The sequence below is a fragment of the Drosophila subobscura genome, chromosome U, assembly GCF_008121235.1.
Source record: "Drosophila subobscura isolate 14011-0131.10 chromosome U, UCBerk_Dsub_1.0, whole genome shotgun sequence".
Classification (NCBI taxonomy): domain Eukaryota; kingdom Metazoa; phylum Arthropoda; class Insecta; order Diptera; family Drosophilidae; genus Drosophila; species Drosophila subobscura.
Genome location: NC_048534.1, coordinates 3,028,782 through 3,036,430, shown reverse-complemented (window position 1 = coordinate 3,036,430; position 7,649 = coordinate 3,028,782). Strand labels below are relative to the sequence as shown.

General features: G+C 39.7%; 1 protein-coding gene across 2 annotated transcripts in view; it reads left to right on the top strand.

Annotated features, from left to right (window-relative positions):
- LOC117900384 overlaps window positions 1-7,649 on the top strand; it is a 28,216-nt gene that overhangs the window by 12,989 nt on the left and 7,578 nt on the right. For both annotated transcript variants that reach the window (XM_034810738.1, XM_034810737.1), the window contains exon 2: window positions 881-939. The gene's annotated coding sequence lies outside the window, so the exon portion shown is untranslated. The remainder of the gene's footprint in view (window positions 1-880; window positions 940-7,649) is intronic.

Genomic DNA, 7,649 nt, shown 5'->3' with positions numbered 1-7,649 from the left:
TAAGTCTTTCCTTAAAAATAACAACATACTGTAATAATTGTCTCCTATGAATCACGAGCACTATGAATCTGAAATGCACGTCAAAGAAACATTTTCACACAAAAACCTTTAAAATTCGACTACAAGCTTCGAAAAATACTTTCCCACTATGTGAAGCCCTAAAACGCAACTGGTTTTCATATGAGAAGGAAGTTCTATTTGCTTAAATACTTGGCATACGCCAGTGCGCCAGAACTCGGTCCCCTCACTGCGACTACCCCAATGGAATGGCTTGGGTTACCCAAATGGGTTCTCGTTCCTTGTGGATTCTTTGCGGCGTTTGCTTTTGGCTGGAAACCATGTTTAAAGAGGAAATTAGGGTCGAGTCGACAGTTGTAATGCCTCTTGGGTGCCCCTCTGAGGGTCTAAGCGGCTTCCGCCCCCTCTGGTTACAGGTTGCCGATTGCTGGTTGCACTTTCTATCACGCAAGGTTTGCTACACCTCCCCCCCAACACTGCAGCGCTTCTCTGATTATTTGAGAAATAGGATTTGGACTACCAAGATACCTGGAAGCGCATCCGAGTGCTACCGAGAGGCAGATGCTAATTAACAGACAAGTTTTTTTTGTCCACATATCTACTTGTACACACATACTTATTTATTGCATGGCTTCAAAGCGAGTGTAATTAACTGCATTTACAGTTAAAATTGGTTCAGTTAGAAGACTGGTTACGGCCCACAGTGCTCTAGAGCGATAGCTCCGCACACTCCACACACATTCAAGGATGCCAACGTCTTTCATTCTCCCAGTATCTATAAGATTTCCCCCGAACCTCTCTCTCCTTTATCTATCAGATCTACAACCGACTAATGTCCACGATATTTCATTTTTAATTACAGATCTCAGTGACGGCAATTTGTGAAAGAACGAAAGCTGCAACGAAGCTCGTGTTTTGAAGGTAAGTCGTGGGCTAAGAGAGTGGGCTTAAGCCAGCAATAGCAGATGTAATTGCTAATATGGATGTTTCCTCCATTCAAAAGAGTTGTCTTTTGGGCAACTAAAATGGCAAACATACTTTCCATATTTCACCATAAAGTATGCATAAAATAAGAAGCCGCAAAAATGCCAGAAAATACAAAACGAGGACGGACGTGTGAGACGCTTCTTTCGTCACAACTTTTGTACCAGGTACTCAGTACTACATCTGTACATTAGTGGTTTTTTTTTCAAATTTTACATTTAAATTTTTTCTACATATGTTATCTACATCACGTCTCACGCCAACACGTTATCTTAGCTCGCCCCCCTCCCCTAGAGCCGCACACTGCTCGAAGCAGAGTGTGGAATGAGAGTATGTGCAAAAAATAAAAAAAGCTGCTGGACGGGGTGGGCGCAGCCACTGCAAATTAATTTCTTCATTCTGGCTATAGTAACAATCCAATCGGATCCCAATGCGGTGATTTGATCAGTCAGATAGATATGGTCATTGCCTACAGAATGATATCTTTAAAATTGTGGCTGTGGGCTCGTAACAGTTTCTAGCTTCTATAGTCTCTGAGATCCAGGCACTCAACAAGACGGACGGACAGACGGACAGATATGCATGCCTATATCGACTCGGCTATTGATGCTGATCAAGAATATATATACTTTATGAGGTCGGAAACGTCTCCTTCTGTGTGTTACATATGTACATCCACTTTGTAAACAAATACAATATACCCTGTTTACTCTTCGAGTACCGGGTATAAAAAGCCCTAATGGGGGTATATGACACCATTCACTAAATACGCTATTTATATGTATATAAAGTGCATAGTATGTAAATAAAGTCGTCATCATGATGCCTACAGAGGCATTTTATTTTACCAGACAAAACAGCAGACATCAACTCAAGAGTACAAGAAATTGCACTCGTAGGGAGGGTTAGAATCGGGAAATGTGAGAGAAGTCGAATTCGATCAATTGTGTTATGATTAGTTTCAACAGTTGTAACAGTAGTAGCTCAGAGATATTAATTTTAAATAAGAACTTAATAACATCTTTTGAAGATCTTTTAAATCATTTAAACCCATTGTGGGGATACGTATTTTAGCCTTTACAGAACTGAAACATTGCAATAATCTCCCTTAAAAGCTCATTGTAAAATATTGATCTATAATTATAAATGTTACAATGCAAATCCCTTAAGAGGTCCCAGTTATTTAGCTTTCAGAAGATTTCTCTAAACATTTTTCCAAAGACCATACCTTTTTTCCCTTTACAGAACTCAACACAGTGACATGTGGCATGTACATAAATAGTTAGAATGAGATACAATACACGAGATACATTTCGTAGTCCTCTCCTCGCCAATCCAGTTAGAGTAAAACGTTCAATGGTAATTTAACCGGTTTGCTAATCGTTCTGACTAAAGCCAAATCTTTCTCCTAACTTCAGGCGTAAGGGTTTAATTTATTTTTTTGTTTCATTTCTGTTTGAATGGCGATTGAAAGTTCAATAGACTTTAAACCTTTTTAATTATGGCCGTAACTGGCTAACTGTCAGCTAACCTACCTTTAAGAGGAAGTTTCTAAAAACCAAAAAGAGAGATAGAGAGAGAAATCTTTCATTTACCTTGACAACCAGCTAGAAAATGTACAACTAACAGAGAAAAACGAAAGTAAAATGTGCATCAGAGGGAAACTAAAAAACAAACCTTAGTGAAAGATTTCACCAATTTTACAAACAGTTAGTTGCATTAAAAGCCAAAAAAAATAAACTAAGAAAAGGAAAGAAAAAAATAGCGGAAAAAATGCAAATAACGTTGAGCCAAGTTTTACCTTAGTTTTTTGCAAATTTGTTGCCAAAACCAAACCGAATTCAGAAGTAGCAGCGGCAGAGGCAGCAGCGTAACATCAAAAATTTCGTCTGCTAGCTAATTGTTTTTAATAGCAAGCTAACTAATGATATTTAAACACGCAAATTAAATTTTAGAGAAACAAAAATAGAAACAAGAAAGCGCGACAAATGCAGAGGAAGCGAAGATTTGTATACACTTTGTATTTGGATTAAACGGAAAAGTTCTTTTGGAAGAAATGAATCACTCGGCTCAGCAAAATACCATAAGTTAAAGGATACATTTCTGTAGGAAGAGTCATCAAATAATTTCTTTGAACACTGCTCTAGAAACTCTACTATTTTGTTCTGGATAACCCAGAAAATACATTTGTATGTACATATGTTCTTAATTTTAAAGAGAAAATGTCCAAACATCCTGAAAGTATTGGCACTCCTTTTGAAAAGAGTATTTAAAAACTTAAAAAACACTCTTGAAAGACTACTATAATAAAATAATATCCACATGATTGGAGGGATGGAATACCTATGCGAAAAACTTGATCTACAACATTCTCAGTCTCAATCCCCCAACTAATTGTAAAATGATTTACAAAAAAAAGCTCTTCAGCGCTTGAGAACGAAGCTCTTCATCGGCCAGCAAAAAAAAGGTTTCTTCCAAAGGTTTATTGACCTTTTAATTAAATTAAAGCAAAAGAACATCAAGCAGCGATGGTCGAACTGTTGAATGAATGGCGCAAGAGACCCACAGAGCCACAGCGGAACAGAGCAACGGACATTGCGCGCATTTTGTTCTGGGGGTTTCTGTCGGATCGGTTCGCCCTTTCTTTTAATCCAATTAGAGAGGAGAGCTCTTGCAGAGAGCAAAGCACAAAGGGGCATAAACCGATTCACCATGATGTTGAATATATTCTTTAGTACATGTATGGAATATGGAAGGTAGCATGTGTTGGTCTGCTAGAATCAAAGCTTACTTACAGTTGGCTGACCTCTAAAAAAGAGCAAACTTTAATGCCAAAAAAGAGGGACTTAGGTAACGTTTACATAACGAACGGAAAAGGCAGTAAAAATCTCTACTTAGCGGACTGGCGCAACGGTTCCGGGTACTAGAAATACTTAAAATGAAAGCATGAAGCTTCTTTAAAATGACAAAAGTAACAGTCAAACCCGCTCTGTAGTGGACTTTAATGGATTCCAGAGACGACATTTCTTTATGAAAGATTTCCTGCCCTTAAAAGATCTCAAACCTTTGAATCATCATCAATTTGTCCCAACTTTTCTTGACTCAACTTTCATTTATAGAATATCATTTATTTCTAAGCCATTCCCTGCTTCAGTGGAAGTCAAAGTTTAAGCCTCCAAACACGCGGAAGTGAGCAAAGTAACACGAGAGCTTATGGCACCACCATACAATACAATACTCGAAAACGATCCACCGAAAACATTTGTCAAACACGCGTCAAACCTGAAACTCTACGACTCTGCGACGACTCTTTCGCTAATCAATCACGAAAGCGAACAGCCAAACAGTCAAACAGCAAAAAGAAAGAGGAAATCGAGCGCAAAACATTCACAGATTGAATGAAAGTAATTTGAATAGTATTGGAGTATACGAGTGTTTGGGTGAGTCTAGCACCTGGGAGTGAGTATACGACAGAGTGACAGGTAGTTTAACAATCACAATTCACACTTTACCAGAGGTTTTGCCAAAGGTATTGTCAATAGCTGAATGCCATGCCCCTGCCACCTCTCTCTCTGTCCTTCTCTCTCTCTCTCGTACTCTGCGTGTGTGCGCGCCCTCTGCACGTGTCAGCGAACCGTGCAGCGTACTTCATATCTCATGTCTTGAGTTGCACTGCAACACAACTTCCTACTTTTATTAGGGACACAACACTCCATGCCACTCCAGATTTTTATGACGTTTTTCTTTCTTTCAACTGATTTTTCTGGAAAAAATCAGCCAGCGCTGCAGCGGTCGGCAGTTAGAAACCGTTATGTAAGTTGATGGAATGGAAAAAGTCTAGAACAAAAAGTTTTTACTTAAGTACTTTTTCCAAGCGTTTGGGTTTCATTGTTTTTCGTATACCCTCGCATAAAGACGATATTATGGGATAAGGAGATGGGTTTTGAAGTCAGAGAACGATTCAAATAAGAAATATATTTAACAATAAAGAAGTCTTCATTCGAAGAACTTTTGCCATTGTTTCTGCATTGATCTTTTATCGAAAATACAGATCTATTCTATTGCGCTATAGCTCAAAGAAATATTCTAGAAGCAGGAAGAGAAATTAGGGCCTGGCAAGATTATTCCCACATATGCACGTACATATGTATGTATGTATGTACATATGTACATAGCTCCAACTTTACAAAAATAATGTTAGATTCAAGGGCATGTACACTTCGGCTCTCGAACTTTTATTCCTCCAGGGGGGAGGGGCTTTTCTTTTACAGGAGCCCTGTCACTGGACAGTCATTCTCGGTCCCAAAAAATCAGGTCAAACGTTGGGGGAGATCATTTGTCAACGCCCCCTTCCGCACGCTCCACGAGATCGATGGAATTCTTGAAAGCTGACAATTTAATTGACCATCTACCGGGTTTTGACCCATTTCCATAACATTTACCGTTCGTTCATTGCATCATTTTCTATGGCTAGTTCTTTCTTTTTTTCCCAACTATCTCCAACTCCCGCATAGGTTTTTGGTTCTCCTTTGTTCGAGTAGGGTTCTTCTATGAAACTTCTTCTGGTTGCCTCATTAAGATTTTTGTTTCAGATCGTTTACATTCGATGATCGTTTGATCTGAGAAGTCGTTTACATTATTCGACTAGGGTTTCATTGAGGGAAAGGTAACGCGTACGAGTTTATGTCAAATGACAATATGTCAATGGGCCACTAATTAATGTCAATTAAGACACACACACACACACAGCTGACAGCTCGAGGTGCCTTGAAGATGCAACATTGGAGACCGGAGATTCTATATCGGAAATCCCGCAGGTAGTTGTCCTGAAACGAACTGCATTAAAAGGGGGATCTCTAAAGTTCCTCTCAGCAAAGCAGGTCCCAGCCTACAGGTAGATGGGACTGTTATTCGGCTGTTATCAGCGGAATGTCCTTTTTCCAAGGCATACTCGTATTTATGCAGTGCTCTGTTTCGTTGCGGCATCACTTTGTTCTATTATCCCTCCCTCCTGTAGCTCTCCTTTCCTTTTCTCTCGGCTTTTCTTTACTTTTTGATTAATTTCCACACACTTTGAACATGTCTTGAATCCTTATCCATATCTATGCCGGGACAGACACCACCCAAGGCGAGCGATTTTGACTGGAAAATTGTAACAGTTCCACAGGTTCTGCCCCCCGTGTGGCATGTCTTAAGTCCGAGCTGTTGAAGCATTGGCACGTCCCTAAAATGCGACAAAGTGTCACACCAGGGAGCCGAGCCGAGCCACAGATCTCCTCCTTTCACTTTTTCTTTCGTTTCTTTTTTGTTTTTGTGTCCAAGCCACAGCTGGAGGCACCCGCATCCTACAGGTCATATAGGGTGGCCCAAAAAAAGAACTCACAGATTAGCATTTGGAGGCCATTCAATTTTGTAGTTAATGTTTTTTTATGAAACAGAGATTTTATATTTGGGAGATGCATTAAGGTGCTGACTTCGAGATTTCTTCGATTAAAATCAGAGGTGTCTAAGTATTGATTAAGATTAAATGTAGGAAGAAAGATCCAGTACAATTCTCATATATTTGTATTGTTCCATGATCAATTTTCTCAGCTGAATCTTCATTTGGTTATTTTTGGTTCTTTTATAAAAGATACACCCACTTCCGTTATAGGCATACCTATTTGTCTTCTATCTTCCTTAGATTTATTCTCTAGTTTTTTTTTGGAAAGCATTCCTGGAATACCCAACTAAAAATACAGTTCTATTTGATAGATTAGCCACATTTGTTCACTCTGCCAAGGATCACAAGAGACACTTTTTATCCGCAAAAACAGCAGGAGATGACAACAGCAGCGGCAGCAGAGGATCAAGGGAACAAAAGGCAGAAGAAGGTAATACCTGTACCTGTTCGCATTCCCATTTCTCTCTGGAAATGAAATCTGCGACAAATGTTTGGGCTTATGGATGGGATGGGTGGCAGAGAGAGGCGTTCCCTAGTGGGCGCTACCTTTCCCTCTATTTGTTTTAGTTAATCCAAGAGATCTGCGGCATTAACGAGATTTTAATATTTCACAAGCAAGACGCTTTTTTTCAACATTTTTCATAGCCAGAGGCGACGCTCGGGGTGGGCCCACTGGCCGGGTAAGGCGGACCCGGTCTGAGCCCCGTTTCGAGCCTAAAAAGGCAGCAACAGCAATTCGTCTTGGCCAATTAAGACAAATTTGTTTAGGCTCTAGGCCGAGGCTCAGACTGTTTCGGACTCTGTCATCGGAGCCAGAGTGCAGAGCGAAGCGATCGGTCGGTTGGACGGAGGAGATTTGAATTTATAATAAATCTTGAACTGAGATGAACGATCGATTCCGAGTCGATATGAAATATTTATAAAGCGAATATGGTAAAATCTAGTTAGACAAATGATTAGATGACCAACAAACAGCTTAAAAGGGGCTAACAAATGGACACAAGCCGTCTCCGATCTCGTCTCTGTCTCTGTCTCAGGCTCTGATTTCTCGTTCAAGATAATTGGTTTATGGATTTGCCAATCAAGTGATGGATAATAAGGATAGGCTGAGCGAGCAAAATATTAGTCTTTGATGGAAATTTGCGATTTATTATACAGTTTTGGGGCACTTTATGGATTTAAATCTATATTTTATTGGTTGGCA